This window comes from Podarcis bocagei (assembly GCF_964188305.1).
Source record: "Podarcis bocagei genome assembly, chromosome: 11".
In the NCBI taxonomy this organism is placed as follows: domain Eukaryota; kingdom Metazoa; phylum Chordata; class Lepidosauria; order Squamata; family Lacertidae; genus Podarcis; species Podarcis bocagei.
Window position 1 is genome coordinate 64,226,594 of NC_138136.1, and position 27,712 is coordinate 64,254,305.

At 48.3% G+C, this 27,712-nt stretch overlaps 1 protein-coding gene and 1 long non-coding RNA gene across 3 annotated transcripts in view; both read left to right on the forward strand.

The window, feature by feature from the left end:
- Positions 1-27,712, forward strand: part of CNTFR (ciliary neurotrophic factor receptor) — a 434,396-nt gene that overhangs the window by 151,186 nt on the left and 255,498 nt on the right. Inside the window, exon 1 of one of the 2 annotated variants that reach the window (XM_081213126.1) lies at positions 13,996-14,299. The exons of the other annotated variant lie outside the window; for it this stretch is intronic. The gene's annotated coding sequence lies outside the window, so the exon portion shown is untranslated. Of the gene's footprint in view, positions 1-13,995; positions 14,300-27,712 lie in introns of those variants that run through there. 2 annotated transcript variants of the gene reach the window in all.
- LOC308597426 overlaps positions 1-27,712 on the forward strand; it is a 396,194-nt gene that overhangs the window by 98,625 nt on the left and 269,857 nt on the right. Inside the window, exon 2 of the long non-coding RNA XR_014012971.1 lies at positions 18,196-18,395. This is a non-coding gene — a long non-coding RNA (uncharacterized lncRNA). The remainder of the gene's footprint in view (positions 1-18,195; positions 18,396-27,712) is intronic.

A 27,712-nucleotide genomic window follows, 5' to 3' on the forward strand; every position in this document is an offset into this window, starting at 1 on the left:
CTTCAGCCGGCCTGACTTTCCTCATGCAACTATTCATGTCTACTCCTTCTTTGAGATTTCCCCTTTCTTATACATGTCCTTCTGACATCTCGGCCCATCCGTAAGCTCCTTATGCAGCCGCACCAGTTTCCTGAGATGCCTCCCCCTTTTTCTTCCATCCAGTCCAACCCCCTGCAATGCAGGAGTTGCAGCTAGAGAATCCTAAAGACTTCCTCCATTCTTAAAAATGGAAGAGCTGGCGGAGAGGAACTGTTAGCAGCCCGATACTTGGGGAAATCCCCAGGGCGGGTGGGTGAGGAGAGGGGGGGAGAGAAGGTTGCCCTTCCTGTCACTGTCTCGTCAAGCAAGGCAAACTTCAGGTGGCGAATCTCATTAAAATTCATCCCGCACAGATGGAACCACTTAGGAAACCCAAACATCTTAATGCAAGCCTGTGAGATTCTCCACCTCCAGCCTCCCGTTTCGCTCTGCAGGGGCCACTTCTGCTTCCAGTCGGAATTCAGATTGCCATCCGAGCCGGGCTTAGAAACCTCTGAGGAAGGAGAAGTCCTCCAGCTTTGCAAGGTTGTCCGTTCCCCTGACAATCAGAACTTACCCTCGGAGCTAACAATTTAGCCTTTTGCTCTCCAGAGGTTTTTTAATTCCACAAAGCCAAGTGCTGGTGTTCCTTTGTGTTTTGGCACTCCAGATACGTTGCAGGGTGTTAGACATGGCGACCCTTTCGTTCCCATCCAGCTCTAACATTCTACACATCCTTTGCTTCCTCCACCCTTTCTTCTCTTCCGCTGGTGTTCTGCTGGGGACACCTTTTTTGTTTGAGCACAGCAGTCTTACCGGTCGGATTTATGTGCAGTCATACCTCTTTTTACGTTTGCTGCAGGTTAAATCTTTTCAGGTTGCGTCCCGCAGCGACCTGGAAGTACTGGAAAGGGTTACTTCTGGGTTTTGTTTTGTTTTTCAGTTTTTTAAATTGATTTTCCAATATTATAACAAGCACAACAACAAACAAACAAAAAATTACAATATCAAAAAAACCACAAAAAACAAAGAAAGAAACATTAATCTTAACTGTTATAATCCCACTTTTGTTATCATTGTTAGGTGACTTCTTCAAATCCCCCTGGCTGAATTTCCATATAGCTCATTGTAGCAGTTTTCCAACACTATTTTCATATAAAATTTATTTGTTCAATTAACATCTTTCTTTTTTTTCATTTTGACTTCTATCCATAGTATTATACAATTTCACATATTTAAATCCTGGGCCAATCTGTTACTCACAAGTATTTCTATTTAAGTTACCTTAGCATATTTAACTAAATAGTCTTTAAATTTCTTCCATTTCTCTTTATACTCCTCCTCCTTCTGGTCGCAGATTCTTCCAGTCAGGTCGGCTAGCTCCAAAAAGTCCATCATCTTCATCTGCCATTCCTCCACTGTTGGTACTTCTTGTAATTTCCAATTTTTGGCCAGCAAAATTCTAGCTGCAGTTGTGGCATACAAAAACAATATGACATCTTTCTTGGGCAATTCCAAACCTATTATTCCAAGTAGAAAGGCTTCTGGTTTCTTAATAAATGTATATTTCAAAAAAAAAAATATTCAATTCATTATAAATCTTTCCCCAGAAGTCTCGGAAAGGGTTGCTTCTAGGTTTTGCCGCTCACGTATGCGCAGACGCTCAAAATGACGTCACACACATGCGCAGAAGCGGTGAATCGCGACCCCTGCAGACATGGGTTGCGTTTTGCTCATGTTGCAAACAGGGCTCTGGAACGGATCCCGTTCGCAACCAGAGGTACCACTGTTATAAGCTAAACAAGCTATAGCTTAGGGCCCCACTCTCTTGGCCCCCCCCCAAAAAAAAATTAAAGGAGAAAATAAAACTGGGTGTGCATTTCCAAAATATAAGATAAAAAACAAGTAAAATAAAACCTACATACAACAACAGTGTTTTGTGTTGGTAGGCTCCTATTTGTTACGTGCAAATGGCTTGAGATACCTATTAGGTCCATAAATTACCATATAGCATATATTCAACACAAAAAACAGTGAGAATTTGTTGTTGACAAAGGACAGCTGGACATATAAAGGGCCCCATTACCTTCAGGAGCTGAGGGCCTCATGAAACCTAAATCTGGCCCTGGCCATTGCCTGTGGGTTTACTCCTGGAACTACCGGTGGAATCCTGTCTGCTTGCCGTAACTCCATGCAGAGCTGTGCAGAGACCCTCCTCCTGGTACAAAGGGAAAGAAAAAATAATAGAGAATTATTTTTTTAAAAAAATATTTTAAAAACTCCAGCAGCTGCAAGCAAAGCAATCTGTTGGTTGCTTGAGCGATGGGCACCAGAGGTTCAGGAGCTGTGAAAATGGCCTCCATGTAAAAACTGCACCACTCCTGCCTTGGCTGAAAAGCACCCCAAGAATGCAGTGTTTGTTTTCAGAAACACAAAAATAAATGGAAATGTTTTTAAAGGCGACAGAGTTCCGGAGTTCTGTATCCTTGTAAATGAGTTCATTAGCTAGTTTGCTTCTTTGTTTGCTCACATCCTTCTTTATTGTGTTTCTAGTGGGTGGCGCTGTGGGTTAAACCACAGAGCCTAGGGCTTGCCGATCAGAAGGTCGGCGGTTTGAATCCCCGCTATGGGGTGAGCTCCATTGCTCGGTCCCTGCTCCTGCCAACCTAGCAGTTTGAAAGCACGTCAAATTGCAAGTAGATAAACAGGTACCGCCCCGGCGGGAAGGTAAACGGCGTTTCCGTGCGCTGCTCTGGTTCACCAGAAGCGGCTTGGTCATGCTGGCCACATGACCTGGAAGCTGTACGCCAGCTCCCTCGGCCAGTAAAGCGAGATGAGCACTGCAACTCCAGAGCCACGACTGGACCTAATGGTCAGGGGTCCCTTTACCTTTACCTAGCCCACCTCCTCCCCCAGGCGCTGATGGTGGTCTTCTCATTTAATCCCCACAACAACCCTGGGAGGTAGGCTAGGCTAAGTCACACCCAGTGAGCTTCATGGTTGAATGGGGATTTGAACCCTGGTCCCTGGTGCTGTAACTACTACTGAAGCTATAAGAAACCTGCAAGCCCAAATGTAGATTGGGTAAACCGGTATTGCTTATTAGGGAGAGAAGGCTAAACAGCAGGAGGCCTAACATGACAGGTGGAATCTACACACACACAAAATCCGTTCTGAAAATGCTTTTTTAAAAGTGTTTTTTTTAAATACATCGACTCTTTCATGAGGCTCAACATCGCCATCTAGCGTCACATTGTATATTGCACTTAAAACACACTTGAAACATTTTATTTGCAGCTGTGTAGCTGAGTCCTTAGTCCCACTAGAGCAGACTTACCCAACCTGGTGCCCAATCTCTGTCTGTCTGTCTGTCTCTCTGTTTGACTCTCTGTCTCTTTCTCTCTCTTACCCCCCCCCCCCGGTGCGTAGACCCAAGGTTGTGGACTGATGGGAATTGTAATCCAAAACATCCATAGATCACTTGTCTGGGGAATCATAGAAATGTAGAGTTAGAAGGGACCCTGAGGGTCATCTAGTCCAACCCCCTGCAATGCAGGAATATTCAGGTGTCCCATTTTGGGATCGAGCCTGCAGCCTTGGCGTTATCAGCACCAGGCTCTCACCAACAGAGCTATCCATGAAGCCCACCACCTTGTAGTTGATTCTCTGTGTGCCAGTTGGTCTGGTTGGCTAGAAATCTTCTCAAAATCAAGGTCAAGGTTTTGTAAGCAGCCTTCGTAAAAAGTCCATGGCAGCATCGGTGGGGCTTCCCTTGCCTAATCAGCATACAACACCTGTGCTCAGAGATCTCCACTGGTTACTGATCTGCTCCTGGGCCAAGTTCAAGTTGTTACTATTAGTATGCAAAAGCCTTAAAAACCTGGGATATACGCTTTATGAAATAAATAAAAAACATGCTGTTTCTTGCTGGGCAGAAGATGTTTCCTCCTTTAAATGAATCTGGCAATTTGGTTCCCAATTGCTGCCGATGAACAAATCTACTGGCCCTTCAGCTGTACCCAGGGGGTACTTGTTGCTCAATAAAACATTCATTCTTTTACTTAAAAGATTCCCTTTATATTTCCAGGGATGGTGATCAATTTTTGTGCAGAAAAGAAAAGAGCGTTTTGTTTGTTTTTCATCCAAACATAATATCTGGTTGCCGCGCTCTGGGCAGAATTCCCTGGAATGTTTTCCTGCGCATGCTGAGCTGAAAGGAATTGGTGCTGTGCAATGGCACAGTTGAGAGCGCTGTTGCGCAGCTCCCCTCCTTTGCATTGTGGTTTGCCCAGAAAAACATCCCCATGGACTGTGCTGTTCCATTTTCTTTGGTAGCCAAATTATGGCAGGCGAAGAGGACACCCATTTTATGTTGGAGCAGAATCCGCGATGGCTGCAGTGACCTGTCACAAAAGGCGACATTTGATTCAGGTTCCTAGTCTTTTCTCGCAGGATGATCTCATCTGTCATGCCACAAAATGTGTGAGCACTTTTTAGCCAGGCTGCCTTTGGCCCGTGATGTAAAAAGTCATAAAAAAAACCCCTGCAAAAAGAGAGGTGGAAGGAAAGGAAATGGTTTTTAATAAGATTTGGCTTTCTATTGGCGCAAGTAGTTATTTTTGGAACGCGAGTCTCTCTTGAAAAGATGGAAGATGTGTCTGAGTGCCACTCTAAATTTTTGTCAGTTCTGACTTGAGTGAAATTGACATGCGAGGGTCACCCATCAAACAGACATTCACACGGCACTGGAGGCAGGGGTGCGAAATCAAGGCCTGTTCGCGCTGAACAACAGCGCCTCCTCCTGGCTGCCGTGGCAATCTTTCCTTCAGGCTGGAAGGGGCAGCGTTCTGCACGGCTATAAATGGATCTATGCCCAGTACTCAGAAGGCTTTGAAATCCAGGACAACCACTTGCGTTGCAGACTATTTCTTCAAGCGTTTTATTCCACCTTTTCATGCACATATTGTTCAAGGCCGTTTGCAACAATCAACACAACTCAAGCGCCCATCCTTGCACGTGAAAGTGAGCCCCATTGAACAAAGCGGAAGTTACATTGGAGTCCCTACACATAGGAGTGCACCATGAAGTACCCAGAATCAGTATAGCAAATAAAACAGCAGCAAGTGGTAATCTCCGTTTCCAAGTACAGTGGCCGCTTGGGTTGCAAATGTGATCTGTGCGGGAGGCACGTTCGCAACCCGCAGTGGCGCGCCTGTGTGGGTTGTGATTCGGTGCTTCTGCGCATGTGCAAAGCATGATTTAGTGCTCCTGCGCGACCGCCGAAACCCGGAAGTAACCCGTTCCGGTACTTTCGGGTTTCGGCGGTCCATAACCCAAAAAAACGCAACCTGAAGTGTCTGTAACGCGAGTTATGACTGTAATCTTATTCCTCACCCTCACCTGAAATGAATGCTAAATATATAGCTGTCTAGCTCCATTTGTCTTGCCACCCTGCTTCTCCTCGGGGCATGAAGATATCCCTTTTTGCTTACGTTAACTCTGTAAAGTCCCATGTATAGGGGTGCTGCTACAAAAGGTAAAAGGACCCCTGGACGGTTAAGTCCAGTCAAAGGTGACTATGGGGTTGCAGCGCTCATCTTGCTTCAGGCCGAGGGAGCCGGCGTTTGTCCACAGACAGCTTTCCGGGTCATGTGGCCAGCAGGACTGAACAGCTTCTGGTGCAATGGGACACCGTGACGGAAACCAGAGCGCACAGAAATGCCTTTTACCTCCCCGCCTATTTATCTACTTGCACTGGTGTGCTTTCAAACTGCTAGGTTGGCAGGAGTTGGGACCATAGCCGTCAACTTTCAGATTTGAAAATAAGGGATCAGCAGCCTCTCCTGTCCCGGGGACAGTCTACGGGATATCTAACAATCCGGGATAGCAGCGGGAAGCAGTGGGAAATGGCGCTGGAATAAGGGAATTTCCCACAAAAAAAGGGAAGGTTGACAGCTACGGCTCGGACCAAGCAATGGGAGCTCACTCGGTTGCGGGGATTCAAACCGCCGACCTTCTGATCGGCAAGCCCAAGAGGCTCAGAGTTTCAGACCACAGCGCCACCCGCGTCCTTCAGGGTGCTGCTATATAAATAAGGCAACTGTCATTGTTTCACCAGTTGCACACATGAACTTGACTACCAGCTCCGAAGTTGGGTGCAATTTTGGAGCGCATTGAAATTGAACATAACCTCTGGAAGGCTGGACTAGATGGGCCATTGACCCGATCATCCAACAGGCTCTTCTTATAAGAGTTTTTATGGCTGCTTGTGAACTCGCCAAGTGTTGATGGGGAAAAGGAGGGCCTGGTTGCTGGTGTGTTGATGTCACAGGTTCTGGTCTCCTATCTGCTGCCCCATCCTCGCTGTTCCCTGCGTGCAAGAGATGCGGCCGCAGCTTATGCCTGACGGATGCAGATAGAGAAAGTTGTTCTTGCTTAAGCTGCCAAGATGGTCAGACTCTTCCTCTCTCAGCGACGCTGCTGCCGCCCATTCACTTTATCTCCAGGGGCTTTTGGTGTGTAATTAAGCCCGGACCCCCCGAACGCCTGCTAAGCTGCCGATATCCCAACCTAATCCTCTGTAGCTCACTCTCCTGTGACATTTGCTAGCCGAAAAGCGGCTTAAGTTTTTAGCACGCTTCCTGTTCTGCTCATTCTCAGCCTTGCAACAGGGATGTGGCAGGAAGGCGAGATCTTTCTGTTGCCTTTGATTTCATTTTTGTGTTTATGGAAGATGACAGCAAGGCCGCGCTGAAACTTTGACTTTGTTTAGTACCAGAAACTGAAGTTCCAGATTCCTTTTTGAAAGAGACTTTGGAGAAGGTTCACTGGCATGTCTATCAAATCAACTTCCATTTTCTACATTTCTGGGTCTGTCTGGAAAACTACAATCCCCATCAGGCTCTGCTTGGCTTTCCTTAAAGTCTGTTTAATCACGTTCCTTTTCGGTCACCAGCGCTGCCTCTGCTGTTACTATCCCCAGCTCCCTCACTTATATCTCTGCCTCTACAAAAGGTGATCTGCAAGGTCAGTCGCATTGCAGGGGGTTGGACTAGATGACCTTCGGGTCCCTTCCAGCTTGACAAATCTATGGTTCTATGATCATTTCCATAAAAAAATTACTCATATCAGGGAAGAAGCAGAGGTTCAGTTGCACCCTGTTTTTTATTGCATGGGGTTCCACCCATGGCAGGGAAGGGAAATCAGAAATCTCGATCTCCCAATGGGCTTTTCCAAAGCAAATGGATATGCAGACGTCTGTCACCCCATTGGCCCTTGAAGCAAATAACGCCAACGTTTGGGTTTATAGAATCATAGAATCATAGAGTTGGAAGAGACCACAAGGGCCATTGAGTCCAACCCCCTGCCAAGCAGGAAACCCCATCAGAGCACTCCTGACATATGGTTGTCAAGCCTCTGCTTAAAGACCTCCAAAGTAGGAGACTCCACCACACTCCTTGGCAGCAAATTCCACTGTCAAACAGTTCTTACTGTCAGGAAGTTCTTCCTAATGTTTAGGTGGAATTTTCTTTCTTGTAGTTTGGATCCATTGCTCCGTGTCCGCTTCTCTGGAGCAGCAGAAAACAACCTTTCTCCCTCCTCTATGTGACATCCTTTTATATATTTGAACATGGCTATCATATCACCCCTTAACCTCCTCTTCTCCAGGCTAAACATGCCCAGCTCCCTTAGCCGTTCCTCATAAGGCATCGTTTCCAGGCCTTTGACCATTTTGGTTGCCCTCCTCTGGACACGTTCCAGTTTGTCAGTGTCCTTCTTGCACTGTGGTGCCCAGAACTGGACACAGTACTCCAGGTGAGGTCTGGGTTTCTTCCGCCCTCCTGAGAATAGAGTTCTGGACAAATCCAGTCCACCCACAGTTAACTGGTATTTGTAGACATAATTTGAGCTGCCTCTGGGCTGGCAGCCTCAGCCAGGCAGATAAAAGCCCAGCTTCCTATCAGATAAATCTGATCCCTTGCTGACTCTGGAATAAAAGCAAACCTGGCAAATGGTCGGGGGGGGGGGGGGTTGTTTTTTTTGTAATCCAGAGGCAGATGATGTGGTATCTGTTGGCTTTTTCCTTGGGTATTAAGAATGTGACAATTTAATTGCAGGCTATCCCCTCAAGAAGGGGGCGCAAATCAATAGGTGTCAGGCAAGGCACTCGTTTTCAGATAAAATCTATTTGTAAATTACAGTCATTTGTCTCCTTGCAGAGTCAAAAGGAGTTAATTGCAAACGGTGTGAGAACGGAGCTCCAGAACGGATTCTCCGCCTCACTTCATCCATTCTGAGCCTCTTTCGTCATGCTGGGCAGGCGCGAAGAAGCGCCAAACTTTATAGCCACATCCTCCTGGCATAGGGCAGAATCCAGATAAATTACTTTTCTTTGCATCCACCTGACATCTCATGGCAGGAACCAGGAAACATGTTGGTTGCAGGGAGGCTGAGAGTTTGATTCCGGCTGGGCCAACGGATCCACTCCCAGCCTCGTCCACAAACCAGCCATGCTGAAATGTGGGACGGATACGGACAGTGAGTGTTTTGTCCTGGGGAATAGGGACCATGGAAGGGGGTGGTGGCTCAAGATGCAGGGGGTTCCTTATTTCCTTTATTAAATTTATACCCCGCGTTTCATCCAAGGAGCACAGGACAGTGTTCAGTATCATGTACAACAACATCATACACCTTGAGATGTGGGTGGCGCTGTGGATTTAGGGAATGTGAGTGGCGCTGTGTTCTAAACCACTGAACCCCTTGGACTTGCCAATCAGAAGGTTGGCGGTTCAAATCCCCTCGACGGGGTGAGCTCCCGTTGCTCGGTCCCAGCTCCTGCCAACCTAGCAATTCAAAAGCACACCAGTTCAAGTAGATAAATAGGTACCACTGTGGCGGGAAGGTAAACTGTGTTTCCTTGCACTCTGGTTTCTGTCATGGTTATCCATTGCACCACAAGCGGTTTAGTCCTGCTGGCCACATGACCCAGAAAGCTGTCTGTGGACAAACTCCCGCTCCCTCGGCCTGGAGCAAGATGAACATTGCAGCCTCATAGTCGCCTTTGACTGGACTTAACCATCCAGGCATCCTTTACCTTTACCTTTTTACACCTTGAGAACCAGGCCTTGTGCTAGATGTTTATCCAGTACAGTTGTACTTTGGATCCTGAACACCTTGCGAGTGAAACGTTTTGGCTCCTGAACGCCGCAAACCTGGAAGTGAGTGTTCCAGTGTGTGAACATTCTTTGGAACCCAAATGTCCAACGCAGCTTCCGATTGGCTGTAGGAGATCGAAAGCCGGGCCTTGGTTTCAAAATGTTTTGGAAGTCGAACGAACTTCCGGAATGGAAGGAACCACTGTATTTCTATCCTGTATCTTCCCAATCCGTGGAGTGAATAAGTGATTCCTAGGAAAAGCTGCAGAACCCCTTGCGGAACTTCCTTTCACTGCTTTCTGCTCATATCCCTATCTCTGCAAATTACCACTGATCACAATCAACCCTGGATCGCCTCTCTGAATATAGTTGCTGCCCTTATCTGAGAGAAGCAGTCACGTTTCAAAGCAGAGTGACTGGCAAAGCCATCTGTTAATGTTAAACTTGTAAGTCTCCTCCAGTGTTGCAATGCAGACTGTGGATATCCTGGATCCAGCACACTGGGGAAACAAAGGCAAATGTCCCTGCCCACCTCAGAAATCACAGCTCAGCAAAAAGCTTGGGGAAAGGCTGTCGCTTGGTGGAAGAGAATCTGCTTTGCATTGCAGAAGGTCCCAGGTTGCAGCATCTGGGACTTCTTAGTTTAGAGAAAAGGCAAGGAAGACGCAACAGAATAGAAATTTATAGAATTAGGCATGGCATGGATCCAGTAGTAGATAGGTAGCCGTGTTGGTCTGCCATAGTCAAAATAAAGAACCAGGGATCATGATGGCTTTCCCCTGCACTAGCCTGTTTTTTGCTTTACTTTGAAACTTTCCTTTCCTTTCCCCCATGTCTTCTTGCATGCCTTGCACAAAAGTCAAGGATGCAAGTTTATCCATCTTTGAAATGAGACCAAATAACTGTGTGTCTGTTTCTAAGGAATGTGATTTGGAGGAAAGCTTACCTGATTGCTTGTCTTGACTTTGGTGGGACTTCAGGATTGGGCCACCAATCTCCCCCGTGGGACTTAGAGGGCGCCCACCAAGACCCCTTTCAGGCAGCCCCCCCCCCCCGGCACTATCTTCTCCCTCCCCTCTGGCTTCCAAACAGTTGCGAGGAGAAACCCTCTGGCAGGTGACAGAAGATGCTGGCACGCTTTTGGAGTCGGCTCAATTGCCTTTTCCTCCAGGCTGCTCCAAACTGCGTTGGTTTAGCAATCGGAAAATAATGTCCAAAAGAGCTGTACCGTCACGTCTGCCCTGGGAGTGACTTTGACCTGGCTGTCCCAGACAGTGCGGAGGGAACATTGCATTTATACAGAAATAAACTCGCAGGCAAGGACAAGCAAATTCCACCATCGCCGCCTGCAAAAAAAAAATATTCATGTAGGGAAATGGCAGGTTTGAGGGCTCAGAAAAATCCCCCCCCCTTGCTCCCTCTGAGAGATCAGCCTTTGCCAAGGCTGCAGTACTTGGGACACCTTGAGCCAATCCAACTGTGCCTGGGAGCTACCTGGCAACACCCCTGGTGGGTCCACCCCCCCCAGACCAGTAAAACCAGCAGGCCTTCCTAGTTCCTGGTGGTGCCTCGTGCAGGGCTTCTGGGCTTTTGGGTTTGGCCAGCCCTGGGTTGTAGAGACCATGCAGTCTATAGTTTTGAGTCCAGCATGGCTGGAGAGAAGGCGTGTCTCCAGAAAGCGGCTCCTAAGGGCTAATGGTGGCTGATAACCCAAGCTAGTGAGCCAACTTGGAGGCAGTGTGGTGTAGTGGTTAGGGCGGGCATGTCCAAAATTGGGGGTGGGGGGGAGAAAGCTCCACAACTTTGTCTCAACAACTTCAATCCTAAAAAAAGGCTCCACAAATTTGGGTTAAAACTGTAAAAAAAAAAAAAAAGCTCAGGAACTTTGGGGGAAAATCGTAAAAAAACCTCAACAACTTCAATCCTAAAAAAAAGCTCAAAAAGTTTGGTTGGCCCTCACGCATGTTCACTTCATCAAATTTTGCCCTCTTTGAAAAAAGTTTGGTTAGGGTGTCTGGCTGAGAGGCAGTGACTGGCTCCTTAGGTTATACCCCTGAGAGGGGATTCGAACCCTGGTCTCTCCCAAGTCCTAGTCTTTGTTCAATTCCCACAACTGCCCTGGGCAGTAGGTTAGGCTGAGATACAATGACTGGCCCAAGGCCATCCATTGAGCTTCATGACCAAGCTGAGATTCGAACTCTGGACTCCCAGGTCCTGGCCCAACACTCTAACCATTGCACCACGCTGCTTCTTGCCACGCTTCCACCCCTCCGAACCATTCCTTCTCTTCCTCTCTCTCTCTCCCATACGCTTGCCTTTCCCTCAGTCTCTGTGCCTGCGTCTCCCCCTCCGCCGGCTTGGGCTCAGAGAGGCCACAGGAGACCCGCGCAAGTACACACATGACGGCATTCACGCCTCGCACGTTGTTGCACGTGCTGATCTAATGCGCTGAGCCTCTCCCCGGGCCCAGAGGAGCTGTCGAGAGGGAGCGCTGGGCGCCGAGCGCTGCCAAAAATCCTCTGGAATCCTCTCCCTTGCGTGGTCTCCTCGCAGGTCAGCGTCAGAGTTCAGGCCGGCAGGTGCTGGGACGACGCTCCCACCCTCCTCTCCGTTCCCAGACCAGAGGTCACTTCCCTCCTGTCACATTTGGTTTCCATGCAGCCTTAGACTTAGGAATGGCGATGCGGGAGAAGGGAGGGGAGGCAAGCGACTGCCCTCAGCCCCGGGCTGGATGCTTTCCTCGGCTGCGACTGGATGCTTCCCCTCTCAAAAACCGGGTGTCCATAAGAACCAGAGAACAGCCTGCTCCATCAGGCCAGCAAGTCCATCATCCTCTTCTCACAGGAGCCAACCCACGATGGGAAACCAAGGAGCAGGATCTGAGAGCGCAAGAACCCGCTCTCCGCCAGTGGTTTCCAGCAACTGGGTGTCAGGAGTGCGTGCAGGAGCCAGGCCCTGTGGCCAGTAGGTCTTTGCAGGACTGGGGCCTTCCTAAGTTTGTTCTGGAGAGGCAAGGCACAGGTGAGGTCGATTGGTAACTCACAGCACCTGGTGGCAAGAGCCGAGAAGGGATATAAGGGCAGCATTTCCCTTCGGTTCTCTGCCACAGCAATACGTTTCCTGCCTTGCTGCAGTTGGCTTCTTGCTTCCTGATCCATGGACCTTGGTTCCTTGACTCCTTGCTTCTCGACCCTCGGACCCTTGACTTTGTCACTCCTTGCTTCTTGATCCTTGGACCTCGGCTTCCTGACTCCTTGCTCCTCGACCCTCGGACCCCTGACTTTGTGACTCCCTGCTTCCTGACCCTCGGCCCCTTGACTTCGTGACTCCTTGCTTCTCGACCCTCGGACCCTCGGACCCCTGACTTCATGACTCCCTGCTTCCTGACCCTCAGACCCTTGACTTCTTGTCTCCTTGCTCCTCGACCCTCGGACCCTTGACTTCGTGACTCCTGGCTTCCTGACCCTCGGACCCCTGGCTTCTGGACTCTCGTTCCTGCTCCCACCCCACCATCTTGCCCCCGGTCCCGGCAGCCGGGACTTCCTTCGCCCACAGACCCGTGACACTGGGATTTGGAAGACGGAGGAGGAAGTTTAGAGGGATCTTGAGGGCTCTACTCTGCCTCCACAATCAGAGGCAGCGATGCTTTTGAATCCCAGTCTCCGGAAACCACAGGAGGGGGAGAGTTGCGCTTGTGCTCCTTGGTTTCCCACGTTTGGCCACCGTGAGAACAGGAGGCTGGACCAGAGCGGCCATTGGCCTGATCCAACAGCTGTTTCTGATGTTTATGTGCAGTAGAACTTCTGTACATGCAATGAAGCTGCACGTTGGAGGAATTGGAACAGAGAAAAGGAGATACTTCTTTATGCAGTGCATAGTTCAGCTGTGGAACTCACTGCTACGGGATCGCCTCTCCTGGGATGCCCCACGGAGTACCTTAAGGTCCACAAATGACAACATTTTGGAGGTCGCAAGGTGGTTAGATTGGTCTCAACTAGGGCCAGGGCCTTTTCAGTACTGGCCCCGACGTAGTGGAATGCTCTGTCCCAAGAGACTAGGGCCCTGCGGGACTTGACATCTTTCCACAGGGCCTGCAAGACAGAACTGTTCCGCCTGGCCTTTGGTTTGGACTTGGTCTGGCCCTTATGTTTCCCTCCCCTTACGGTTTTGATCTATGGGCTACTTTTAAAATGAGGCTGCATTTTAAATGGCATTTTAACCTGTATTTTAAATTGCCCCCCCCCCCATTATGTTTTTACTGTGATTTTATTGGTGTTAGCTGCCCTGAGCCCGGCTCTGGGCAGGGTATAAATAAAATGATTTATTATTATTATTGCTGCAGGAAACAGTGGTGGCCACCAACCTTGGTGTTTTTAAGAAAGAATCAGACAAACTGTTTGAGAGAGGGCTATCAGTGGCTCCTAGTTCAGAGGCAGAAATATGCCCAAATGCCATTTGCTGGGAAATGCAGGCAGGGAGAAGGCTCTTGTTCTCGGATCCTGGACATCAAGTTGTCCACTGAGAACAAGGTGCAGGACTAGATGGGCTCCTGGCCGGATCCAGAATGCTCTCCTTAATGTCCTCATGTCCCCAGCCCCTGTTTGCACTCTGTTGAGCAATCACTTGGACACTCTGCTTGTTGTTGTTCAGAGCTGAGCTTTGGCAAGGGCAGCCGTGCCGCTCTCCCGGGGAGCATGCTTTGGCCTACGGGTCCCAAGTGCAACCTTGGACGATGCACGTCATCCCGGGAAAGGCCAGAGCATGCGCGTTTGTGTGTGCTGGGGGTCCTTTTTGGTTGTGCAAGGGGAAGGTTTCCCAAAGCAGGAACATGCTCCTCTCTGAGTCCGGTTCCCTGTTCCATCTCCTTGCCTGGTCTTCTGAGCTCAGTTTGCCTTCTCGCTGGGCACTGTGAAAAGTGGACCCCGGTTAATGCCTGGGTCTAGCTAAGTTGTATCAGTTGGAAGAGGAGCAGATTCCCTGCAGGGTTTGCATAGCTGGACTTGTGGTGTGCTGAAGGCCCCAGCTGCCACACCAGACTCTGCTTCCTGACAATTTCGGGTACCCTAGGAAGACCTCGGTGGAACGCTGGACGTAGACCACCCATCGTCTTGGCAAGTCAACCTCTGGTCTGTATCTCCGTCGCAGCGGCTCTCCCTCTCGCCATCACAGAGCCAAGCTTGGTCCTGCCACCCTCGCAGGCTGGCTGGGTGGGGACACAGGAGAGGGCCTTCTTGGTGGTGGCTGCTCCCAGGCAACTTTGGAACTCCCTGCCTGGGGAAGCCAAAAGTGGCTCCCTCCTTGTTGTCCAACTTTAATGTTCCAACAGGCTTTTGAGAACTAACTGCTGTGATGATTTCTTTGGGTGAATTCTTCTTCCTTGGAGGTTTTAAAGCAGAGGTTGAATGGGAATCTGTCAGCTGAGATTCCTGCATTGCAGGTGGCTGGACTAGATGACCCCTGGGAATCCCTTTCAGCTCTTAAGATTCTATGAATTTTGTTTCCCCCCCCCCTCTCTCTCTCTCATATTCCATTCATGCTTACTTATTGCTCCTTTCCCCTATGTTTTAAGCTGTTTCTGTTTCATCTGTAAGTCTCTTTGAGTCCCTGACGGAGAATAGTGCAGGATATAAATATAATAAGAACAAGGCTCCCAGTGTAACTCGGAGGTAGAGGCCACATCAGGTGGATCCGAGGGAAGCCAGGGAGAAAATCAGAAACAGTTATGGGGGAATATCTGCTCCCATCTGATTTGAACTCGGGTCTCTCTCTCTCTGTTTTAAGCCACCATATTCGGTGAGCTCTTTTTTATATATATTTGCATGATTTCTGAGAACTTTACAAGCAAAACCAAGGAAGGATTCTACTTCTGTTTGAATGTTTATAAGAGAAATTCGCATCCTAGCACATAACCCAAAAGGATGAAGAGAAACTGTTTAAATCCACACTCCGTATTCCGATTAGGGAGACCTTCTCCACCTCGAACATGCAACCTCCCCATTTTGAATCGCATTTCTGCGTCTTCCTTCTCTTCTTGCCCTTTTTCCCTTTCCACGATTGCCAGCCATTTCAGATGTCCCCCCCCCCACCTATTCTTTCCTGGGTCTCCTCCTTTCTTCACCATTGCTTTCCCAAGAAGAGACCTTTCTCCAGTATAATTGAAATAAAAAAATTCCTTCCAGTAGCACCTTAAAGACCAACTAAGTTAGTTCTTGGTATGAGCTTTCGTGTGCATGCACACGGAAGCTCATACCAAGAACTAACTTAGTTGGTCTTTAAGGTGCTACTGGAAGGAATTTTTTTATTTTGACTATGGCAGACCAACACGGCTACCTATCTGTAACTGGAACCAGTATAATTGGTTTAATTCACACTGAAATGAAAACGCCTGTGTATTAACGGTGGTTTAAAAATGTGTGTTGCTAACATTGGGCTTTGTCCACAGTAGTTTTCTAAGTGGACTTTGAGTTCTTGCTGAGTTGATAATTAGCTCCTTCTAGCTAATACATGAGTGTGTAACCTTAGATCAGGTGATGGAGGTACTGAATTGCAAATTGCAATTGGTTCCTTGTTCTCTCTCCAATTCTGTGGAGTGAGGATGTAAATGAAGCTCTCCAGGTAAACAGGGCTGTGGGGAGAGAGAGACATGTGCTTCTGGGTCTGTTTGAATTATTTCAGATTTCCTAAAATGCGGAGCCTATTCTGGACATCACAAGATATTCTATGGGTTAGGGTTCTTTGATGTGCATTTGATGGTTTCATTCTGTTGTGAAGAATGTTCTGCAGGTAAAACATTGAATAGTATTTCTATGGGCCTAGGCAATATTTTCTTCCAAAATATTGTCTAGGCCCATAAGAGTCAACTCTTATGCTTCCAGGCACTTTAGACTGTGCAATATTAATACCTGCCATATCCTGTAGCAGGCTTCCTCAACCTCGCCCCTCCAGATGTTTTTGGCCTACAATTCCCATGATCCCTAGCTAGCAGAACCCAGTTTTCAGGGATGTTCACCCCGTCGCGGGGATTCAAACCGCCGACCTTCAGATCGGCAAGCCCTAGGCTCTGTGGTTTAAGTAGAAGTCGGCAAATGCTTCCTCTTTTTTGCTCTTAAGTTCTTATGTTGTAAACTTTCTGACTTCCTTTCAAAGCCATCAAAGCGAGTGGCCATTGCTGCATCTACACAATGGGACAGAATTGTGCGGTTTGTGGTTCTTGCATGTTCCAACAGCCGACTCCAGGCAAAAGCTTGGTTTGTGGCTAAGCGAAGACTTGGATTTCTCCTTCCCAAGCCCCACAGAAAAGAGACTTTTAGCCACTTTCTCCCATGAATGGAGCACTTTTTCGCTTGCAGAAGGGTCTGCATGGATCTGGGCTGAGGGGGTTCCAGCTGGGCTCCTTCCTCCCTTGGGAGTGATTTTGATCGCCATAAAAATGGGAGACATGAATGTACTGTGGTATTAATTGCCCCTAATTTCGTTCTTTTTTTAATACCGGGATAGGATTGTCTAATAGGCCTTGGCAAAGCCATTTGTTATGTTAATGGGAATCGTTTGGGGAGAGATCTGCTGAATTCAGCACTTTGAAAGGACGGCTTTGCCCGTGTCCAGAATTGCTCTGTGCGGGCTGATTAATTGGCTGCAGGATCCCCACAAACGGGAGATGGGCCTCCATCCTAGAAGGGTGCAGATTAGGCATGTTGAGGGCTTGATTCAGAAGACCACTTATTATCTTACTGTATTCTGGAGGGGCAAAACGTAAAGTTCTTTTGGCATGCCGTTTGTTGGCATGAAAAGAGCCGGGCAGGAACTGAAACATTTGTAGATCAGTTTATTTGGCTGCTTGTGAATATCCTACCCCTCAATCTGGTGTCTGGACGGAGGCAGGCAAAACCCACCTGGCTGCAGTCGGCTTTAAGACTGAAATGTAGGACTCTTCCTTGTACCCATACAGATGAGCCTAGGACCCTTGTACCTACGGGACTGCCTCTCCTGGTATGCCCCACAGGTCCACAAGGTCCACAAATAACAACACTTTGGAGGTCCCGAGCCTCAAGGGGGTTAGATTGGTCTCAACTAGGGCCAGGGCCTTTTCAGTACTGGCCCCAACGTGGTGGAACGCTCTGTCCCAAGAGACCAGGGCCCTGTGGGACTTGACATCTTTCCACAGACCTGCGAGCCAGAGCTGTTCCGCCTGGCCTTTGGTTTGGACTCTGACCCTTGTGTTTCCCTCCCCTTATGGTCTTGATTTATTGGCTACTTTAAAATGAGGCTGCATTTTAAATTGCGTTTTAACCTATATTTTAAATTGGTTCCCCCCCCCCTCTTTTTCCCCTATGATGTTTTTACTGTGATTTTTTAATTGCTGTTAGCTGCCCTGAGCCCGGCTCTGGCTGGGGAGCGCGGGGTATAAATAAAAATTATTATTATTATTATTATTATTATTATTATTATTATTATTATTATTTATTTACACTTGACTGACAGAGGCTGTCTCCGATGTTTTATGCAGGCAACATTGCCAGCCCTACCTGGAGTTGTTTGGGGTTGTATCTGGGACAGTCTGGGTGCAAAGCGGACACTCTGCAGCTCAGCTGTGCCCTTTGTTCCACCAAGCTCAACATGGGCTCTTGAACCCAAGACCCAAGAAATGCAAGGCAGATGCTCAGTCCCTGAGCTCTCAGGCAGGGCACCCAGCGAGAGAGTGTGGTTAGGATTCATGGCTAAGGGGGTGGGCTACAAGGCCCCCTGTTCAGCAGCTGAACTCATTCAGTGACCTAGGGCAAGCTTTGCCCAGCCTTGCCCTTCCCATCTCTCTTAATATGGGCCGGGTTCGAGTCTCGCATTGGGCAAAACGGTTCTTGCATTGCAGGGGCTTGGACAAGGCCCTAGGGGAGACCATTGAACCAGGTTTTGGTACTTTTGGCAGCTTGGGCAGGTGACAAAGTCCTACTGGAAAATGAAATCAGCATCCCCATAAAGCTCATCTGCGGAAGGAAGCATGAAGTGCTCCAAAATGGCTCCCCAGATCAACACAGACTGTGGAAACTTCACATTGGACTTCAAGCATCTGGCATTGTGTGCCTCTCCATTCTTCCTCCAGACTCTGGGTCCTTGGTTTCCAAATGAGATGCAAAAGCTGCTCTCATCAGAAAAGAGATTTGGGGAGCCATGGCATCAGCTGGTGTTGGTCCACTGTGCTTCATTAAGTCCAGGGTCAACACAGCCGTCTACCAGGAGATTTTGGAGCACTTCATGCTTCCTTCCACAGACGAGCTTTATGGGGATGCTGACTTCATTTTCCAGTAGGACTTTGTCACCTGCCCAAGCTGCCAAAAGTACCAAATATCTCGCTTTGCATGTCATGAGTCTATCTCATATATTAGTTTCACCTTTTAAGTTGAATTACTGAAATAAATGAACTTTTCCACAATATTCTAATTTTCCGAGTTTTACCTGTATGTCCTTTTATTTAAAATGCATCTCTGGGTTATTTGTGGAGCATAGGAATTCGTTCATGGTCTGAGGGACGGTGGACCGGCCCATGGCTGAAAAAGGTTGCTGATCCCTGGACATGATGATGCTCGTGGTCCCTTCCAACTATGATTCTGAGAATATTTGCCCACCTTGCAGGGTTGTTGTGGAGACTGCGGCCAGGTTGTGAGCGTGCAGGCAGAGAGTGATGCCTTTTGCTTGTTTGCAGAAACTAAATCAAGTGGTTGAAATTTTATCGTGTCTGCTTTGAACACCCTGTAGGTGCAATATTATTACAGATACTTGTTGGCTTCTGACGATGTGTCTGAACCTGGGTATCAAATCTGAACCCAGCACTCTAGTCAAATAAACTGAATCAGAGACATGGGAGACAGACAGACAGACAGTCTCTCTCTCTCTCTCTCTCTCTCTCTCTCTCTCTCTCTCTCTCTGTGTGTGTGTGTGTGTGTGTGTGTGTGTGTGTGTGTGCCTGCCTGCAGTCACACACAAACATTTATCCCCTTGCCTGGTTGCAACCTCAGGCTATTAGCCTCCAAGAGGCTCTCTATTGTCCAGAGATGGACAATGGCAAAACTGCCTCACTTCACACTGTGCCTTGTGAGAAACATATTTTTCCTTTAAAAAAAAATAAAATCCGTTTTAGTTGCTGATCCACAGCAGCCTCCGACTTTGCTGCAGACATGCTGTGTTATTTACTGTCACTTTGAAAGGGCCTGTCAATTAAATACTGTGTCACTCTTCTTCTTAAAAAGATGTGTCTCTCTAGGCCGCCTGGAAGGGAGCCTGAGAATACAGCCGTGCTCCTGCAAGGATCCACTTCTGGAAGGAAAGGTTTTGGTCCTGGCTTTCCCCTTTTGTGATTCACATTTTTTACGAAAGAGCTTGTCGATCCCAAGAAAGCCGAAAGAGCAAGATAATATTTGCATCCGTATGTTTGAGTATTAAATTACTTTCGCATTTGGCTTTTTCTATTTAAATTCATTTATCAGCCACCCTCGTAAACATTTGTTTTAAATGTACACACACTTTGTAATAAGAATTGCCTCTCAGATTTATCTTCAATGGGACTCCCTGAGCTAACTCTGAAAAGAAATCCATTTGTAGGCAGATTACAAAAGCATATGATTTTTATTTTTTTTAAAAAAAGAAAAGCTGTCAAATGTTTTGCATCTCATTCTCCTTAATCTGCCATTTAGCTGACTCTTAAATATTTCTAGCAGACTGGAGAATTGGAGATAGACTCTTTTCCTTCCTCAAACTTTCTCTGCATTGTGTTTATCTTGGGAGCTTCCTCTCCAAAACCTCTCAAAGAAAGTAAATTATACATGTGCTTGCCTTTACACATATAAAGATATATATTACACACACGCATAAAATGTCAGCCCTTCTCTAATACGGCTTTAACTAACATAATTGTTTGCCAAATCCCTGCACTTAACAAGTCCTGCAGAAATAGCATTGTGAAATAATAAACGTTAAGCTCTTGGAGCGCGGCTTGGCTCCTTCTTCCTGCAATGCCTGTAGTCTCTGGTTATGGTGTGCAGGAGGGCGATATCAATATATTGTCCCAAACTGGTCTGAAGTCCATATCATGATAGCAGTGTCATAATTTTTTGACCCGGCAATGTATCATGAATCATCCTGCTTCTGTGTTTACTATACAAGAATCACAATGTAGGGGAAACTGTGAAGCTTGCCAGTGCTTCGACAGCTCCATCTTTATTTCAGACATCAGATATATATATATGACAATGTTTAGCTGGTGATATATAATATGATATTGCCCAGCCCTATTGTGCAGGAGGATGCAGGTGGTGCTGTGGTCTAAACCACTGAGCCTCTTGGGCTTGCCGATCAGAAGGTCAGCAGTTCGAATCCCCACAATGGGGTGAGCTCCCGTTGCTCTGTCCCAGCTCCTGCCAACCTAGCAGTTCGAAAGCGCACCAGTACGAGTAGATAAATAGGTACCACTGCGGCTGGAAGGTAAACGGCGTTTCTGTGCGCTCTGGTTTCCATCACGGTGTCCCGTTGTGCCAGAAGCGGTTTAGTCCTGCTGGCCACATAGAATCATAGAATCATAGAATGACCCAGAAAGTTATCTGTTGACAAAGGCCGTCTCCCTCAGCCTGAAAGTGAGATGAGCGCCGCAACTCCATAGTCGCCTTTGACTGGACTTAACTGTCCAGGGGTCCTTTTCCTTTACATTTGCCTTTTTATTGTGCAGGGTTACTGCGAGAGCCCACCAAGGCTGGGCTTGCCAATTGGGCACAGCATCAGAGCTGCCACACAGCTTGGCATCCTTAGTTTGCAGGGGCAGGAGGGTCAGAACAGGAGCATCAGGAGCTAGCAGAGGCGTTTCTTTTATCCAGTATACCTGAAGGGGCATCTCCACCCCCATCATTCTGCCCGGACACTGAGGTCCAGCTCCGAGGGCCTTCTGGCGGTTCCCTCACTGCGAGAAAGTGAGGCTACAGGGAACCAGGCAGAGGGCCTTTTCGGTGGTGGTGGAATGCCCTCCCATCAGATGCCAAGGAAATAAACAACTATCTGACTTTTAGAAGACATCTGAAGGCAGCCCTGCATAGGGAAGTTTTATTCTGTTTTTAATGTTCTGTTGGAAGCCGCCCAGAGTGGCTGGGGAAGCCCAGCTGGGTGGGCAGGGTAGAAATAAATAATTATTATTATTATTATTATTATTATTATTATTATTATTATTATTATTAATACAGTGGTGCCTCGCAAGACGAAAAGAATCCGTTCTGTGATTCTCTTCGTCTAGCGGTTTTTTTGTCTTGCGAAGCAAGCCCATTTAAGGATTAGCGGATTAGCGCTATTAGTGCTATTAGCAGCTTTTAGCTGCTTATCTGCTGATCGGATCAGCTGATAAGCGGCTTAGCGGCTTAGGAAAAAGGGGGGAAGGAAAAAAACCAGCAGGAACTCGCAAGACATTGTCATCTTGCGAAACAAGCCCATAGGAAATTCATTTTGCGAAGCACCTCCAAAATGGAAAACTCTTTCGTCTAGCGAGTTTTCCGTCTTGCGAGGCATTCGTCTTGCGGGGCACCACTGTAATAATTTCTGCGCTTGACCTTCCTGGGCCATACAATGCAAAATTGCAGGGGAGAACCTTCCTCTCTCCAGAGCTCCGTTCTGCTATAAAGTGAGATCTCTTCTGGCTTTTGCATTCTTCGTGTTTGCAGGCAGCTTAGAGGGAGCTGTAGGAGGTCTTCTGCTTTGTACCAACCATCTGTGGGGTGGGCAGAAATCCCCTCCCTGCAGGATAATTCCTGCAACCCACCTCTTGCAGGTTGCCCCAGGGCACCCAAGTCCTGCACCCTCTTGGATCAGTGGCACATGTGGCAGAATTGGGGTGCTCAGGATCCCATTATGCTTTGAATCCTCCTGGAGCAATGGCCGTGCAGGCGCCGTTGGGACTTGGGGGGGGGGCTGCTCAGAAACATTAATTTCCCAGAGGGGTGTGCAGTAATGTGTTTTCGGTGGCTGCATCCATTCCCTTTACCTTGAGAAAGAAAAATGATATCTTAGTAAAGTTCAATAATCTTAATTTTGATCCCAGGATTTATTTTGGGGCTGTTGTCTTTGTTAAGTTGATTTAAAGCACCTGTTCCCCTTGTAATAGACTTAAGAAACAATAAAAGAGATGACTTAGTGTGCTTTGTCAATCGGCAGGGGCGTTCTTAGTTGGGCTTTTGTAATTTCAGAGGGATTTTGTAATAATGCAATTTGATAGGGGGGGGAGAAGTGCAAAACACCATCGATTGTATCGTGTAATTTATGCACACGCATAGACTCGCACTTAAGCCAATCAATATCTGTTATTAACGAGGTCTGAGATAATTTTTATGTTTCTTTCTCCAAAAGGATTTTGCGGTTAGTTTCCATTGTGAGGTTATTGATGAGAGGGTAGAATTTATTTGGTAGATTCAATGTTTCACACACCACAGAGAAAGACTTAGCAACCCATGACAAAACACAACAACAGTGATTTCCTTCTCCTCGTTGGAAATGTTCTGTCAATCCAAAATTAGGGATAGTTGGTGGCTTGTTCTTGGTTTTGCCTCTGCTTCTCCCCGCACCCTTCACAGTGTTCCCATCCCAGCAATACACAAGTTTTTCCCAACCCAGTTCCCAGAAAGTATGCCTTTTGATCACCCATCAATGGACTTCAAATTAATAAATAAAATTAGCATCACCAAAGTGACCTACCTGGGGCACAAGTTTGGGCAGTGTGCGTGGAGGTCATGGGCTTCCCAGGTGATAGGACCCCTCCCCCCCCCTTTTTGACCTCACTGAAGGGATCATGCAGCCTAGAGAACGATGAACTATCTGTGGGAAGTTGGCAAAGCTCTAGGTAAAAAGGTAAAGGCGAAGTAAGGTTACCAGATTTTTTCAATGAATCCGGGCACATTTTTCAACTTCCTACTAAATAGATGGATTTTGTCAGGGGACTGATTTGTAAATCCAGGGACTGTCCCCAGGAAACGGGGACGTCTAGTAACATTTGCCAGCTCTTCAGAGAGGTTGTTACGCAGCCCTGGGAAAAGAAAGGGGGCTTCTGCCCACTTGTGGGTAATACAGTGGTACCTCAGGTTACAGACTCCGCTAACCCAGAAATAGTACCTCGGGTTAAGAACTTTGCTTCAGGATGCGAACAGAAGTTGTTCTCTGGCAGCAGCGGGAAGCCCCATTAGCTAAAGTGGTGCTTCGGATTAAGAACAGTTTCAGGTTAAGAACGGACCTCTGGAACGAATTAAGTACTTAACCCGAGGTACCACTGTATCTCAGAATGCCTTGGGCTGTGTCTTAAAGGTAAAAGGTAAAGGACCCCTGGACAGTCCAGTCAAAGGCGACTATGGGATTGTGGCGCTCATCTCGCATTCAGACCGAGGGAGCCAGCGTTTGTCCACAGATAGTTTTCTGGTTCATGTGGCTGGCATGGCTAAACCGCTTCTGGCGCACGGAGGACCGTGTCGAGTGCCAGAGAGCACGGAAACACCGTTTACCTTCCCGTCACAGCAGCACCTATTTCTTTACTTCCACTGGCGTGCTTTTGAACTGCTAGGTTGGCAGGAGCTGGGACAGAGCAACGGGAGCTCACTCTGTCGCGGGGATTCAAACCGCCGACCTTCCAATCATGCACCAATCCTGCTGTGGGAGGGCATCACCGCTGGGGGGCAGGGAAATCAGTTTCCTTCCTCCTTCCAATAACCAGTCCATTCAAAACTGAGAAAGCTGAGCGAGCTCAGTGGGAATATAAAAAGAGCTTGCAGGATCAGGCAAGGGCCCAACTAATTCAGCACCCTGTTTTCACAGTGGCCAAGCAGATACCTGTGGGAAACCCGCGCACAAGAGCACTTTCTCCTGCGGTTTCCAGCGACTGGTTTTCAGAAGCGTCCCTGCCTCCAGCCACAGAGACGGGATAGTGGCCCTGGCTCGTAGTCTTTGCTAGCCCTCTCCTCCTTCAGGAATTTGTCCAACTCTCTTTTAAAGGCATCCAAGTTGGTGGCCGTCACTGTCTCCAGCAGCTGTGAGTTCCATAGTTACGCGAAGAAGAGACCCACGGGTCAGTAGTGGAGTGCAAAGAGTTCTAGGTTCGAATCCCTGACATCTCCAATTAAAGGTGTCTGGGGAGTGCACCTCTCCCCTTGCCACTTGGGATAGACATACTGGTTCTCAGTTTGCTGGTAGGTTGGCTTGGCGTAAGGGGCCCTCACCTCTTCATCACGGAAGCACAACGAATGGCTCATAGCATTTGCATGTGAAATAACGAGGCATAACTAGATGAGTTTTACAATCCTGGAACAGGCAGGAGGGGAGTGCCAAATTTAGAATTGTCTTACGGAGCTTCAACAGCTACGGATTTTGTTTTTTGTTTTTTTTTGTTTTTTAATCACAGCGCTTTAATAGTGTGAAACAGGACCCCTGGGACAAAGCGCAGCCGTCTTTGCGCATGTAAAATACCAGCACACCATCTGCCAAGGATAGGGAGCTGGGAGTGGTGCCGTTCATCCATAAAGCATGGGAGAAGTTCATAAAAAAGGATATTAGTACAGGAGGAGCAATACATAATCGGAATGTACCTTCTAAGCGCCCTCTGACTACTGTTGGACTACAAACGGCACTTGGGTGTGATGTTGGAATTGAACTGCTGCTGGTATCCATGTGCCAAAACTGAATCGCGAGTAGTTCCCATTCCTATAAATCCTAAAGGGATTGGTGTCAGTTTGAATGTTCCTTTCTGAGTTCATCTCATTCATAGAATCCTAGAGTAGTTAGGGACCCTGAGTGCAGCCCTCTGCAATGCAGGAATCTCAGTTAGAGCATCCCTGATAGGTGTCCACCTGACCTCTGTTTAGAAACCTCCAAGGTGTGCTGGGCCCGGGGGTAACCCGTGAAACACGGTCCAGGACCAGTCCAGAATCCAAAGGCTCTGCTAAGACTCAGTCTGACAGGGCCAAGGCAGGACACGAGGCAGGAAACCAGACAAGGACAGGTACAGGATCTCAGGCAGGAACTAGCATACAGCAATGTTGCTCCCGCAACCTGGGCCAGGGTCCGACAGCCTTTTATCTTTGTCGGGGTAGCGGCCGGTCCTGATCCCCCAGCGACTCACCTCCCTGTTTTGCCCGAAGGCGAGCACTCCTCCTGCAAGTACTCAGGTCTCTCCTTCTCTCAGACCTCAGTCTCTGCAGCCCGGGAGACGTCGGTGGGTTACTAGACCCAGGGGCTGCCTCAGCCTCCCCTGACCCAACCGGTAGTGGAGCAGCTGTAAGTGATGGCCCAGCTGAAGGCAACGAGATCATCCCCGCATCTGGAGCCAGGGCAGGATCAGGCCCCTGACTCAGCCCAGCTGGTGCTTGTTGCAGGGGAACCTGTGCAGACTGGAGCTCTTCAGGATCAGGCCCCAGACTCGGTTCAGATGATTCCTGAGGCAAAGTATCCAGTGCAGACTGAGTCTCCTCTGGTCCAATCCTGAGTCCCAGACCATCACACCAGGGAGGAGAGTCCACCACATCTCAAGGGAGACCATTCCACTGCCGAACAGCTCTTCCTGTCACAAAGTTTTTCCTGATGTTTAGCTGGAATCTCCTTTCTTGGAACTTGAAGCCATTGGATCATTTCCTACCCTCAAGAGGGGAAGAAAACAACCTTGTTCCCTCTCCCATGTGACGGCCCTTCAGATCTTTGAAGATGGCTCTCATGTTGTTGTTTAGTTGTTTAGTCATGTCCGGCTCTTCATGACCCCCTGGACCAGAGCATGCCAGGCACTCCTGTCTTCCATTGCCTCCCTCATGCTGGTAGCTTCAAGAACACTGTCCCAGCATCTCGTCCTCCGTCATCCCCTTCTCCTTGTGCCCTCCATCTTTCCCAAATTCAGGGTCTTTCCAGGGAGTCTTCTCTTCTCCTGAGGTGGCCAAAGTCTTGGAGCCTCAGCTTCAGGATCTGTCCTTCCAGTGAGCACTCAGGGCTGATTTCCTTCAGAATGGATCGGTTTGATCTTCTTGCTGTCCATGGGACTCTCCAGAGTCTCCTCCAGCACCATAATTCAAAAGCATCCATTCTTTGGCGATCAGCCTTCTTTACGGTCCAGCTCTCACTTCATCACTACTGGGAAAAACATAGCTTTAACTTCAACCATTCCTCATCAGGCTTGGTTTCCACCCCTTGACAATCTTGGTCACCCTCCTCTGCACACCTTCCAGCTTGTCAATCTCCTTCTTAATTTGGGGTGCCCCAGGACTGGACACAGGACTCCAGCTGGGGTCCATCATCTCTTCATCCAGATGTTACCACAGTTCAGTAACACATTTGCAGCCGGGCAAAGGTGGAGCAGAGTGGGGCCTTTGAGGGGTGTGGCCTGGAGACGGGGGGCTTGGCTTTGGAAGGTGTGTGGCCTCTGAAAAATCTTGAGGGCCAGGCGGAGAGGCTTGGAGGGCCACATTCCGCCTGCTGATCTAGTGAGAAGGCTGGCGTTTCTAGTCAGCAAGAAATGCAGTCAAATCTCACCTGAACTATGGAAGGCTTGGTTTTCCCAAGGACTCTTTTGTACCGGCCATTGCGGGATGTAGGTGGTAGGCTGGGCTGGATGACCTCTGGGATCCCCCCGTTACTAAGATTTCCAGACATCTCTGTTCTCAGGTCCTTTCTGCTCCTCCACATTTATCGGACGTCCCCCACGCGCATGCGATGCTTCATGACCCAGCCGTTCTTCTCCCACCGCGTTGCAAATCCAAACTCCACCAGGACAAGCCAAATTTACTTAATTTATTGCGGACGGAGACTCTGGGATTGTTTGAGGGCAGAAAAATTACGGCCTCTCTCCGCCTGAGAACCGGCACTCTGCAAATGAGCGGTGCAGCGATAGCAGCCAAGTTCTGTGCAGCGAGAGGTTCCTTCGGCCGGGCCTGGTAAATGGCATGTTTAAGTTTGATTGCTGTTGGGGAGCTGCGATTCCCCCGAAAGGCATTCCTTATTTGCTTTACATTAGTGTTTCTTAACTGGCCCGATTCCTCCAGGAGGGGCAGAGGAAATCTCTTAACAGATAGGAAATGTGAATAAGATGAAAAGAGAAACTGGAGGAGAGCAAGGCAGAGGGAAGGAAGGATTGGCCAAGATATGTACCTTGCAAGCTTGTCCAGAGAGGGGGTCATTTAAATCGCCCCCAGGGGAAGGAGGAAGAATGTTTTAAGGGCCTGTGCTATTTTCTTACACCCTTCTCTTGCACTAGTTGGCTTGCGCCAGTAGGATTTATAATTTCATTCACTTACAGCAGCCCCCTCCCCATTTTACGCAGAGAGGCAGTGCGGCATAGTGGTTAGGGAAACACAGAGGAAAGCAAAAGTACAGGCTTGATGTGATGGAGAAGAAATAGCTTGGAAGGATGGCAAGAGGCAGGGCGGTGCAGTGGCTAGAGCGGCAGACCAGGACCTGGGAGGCCAGGGTTCGAATTCTGGCTTGGTCATGAAGCTGAAGGGGTGACCTTGGGCCAGGTCGCTGCCTCTCAGCCTGCCCTACCTCACAGGGTTGTT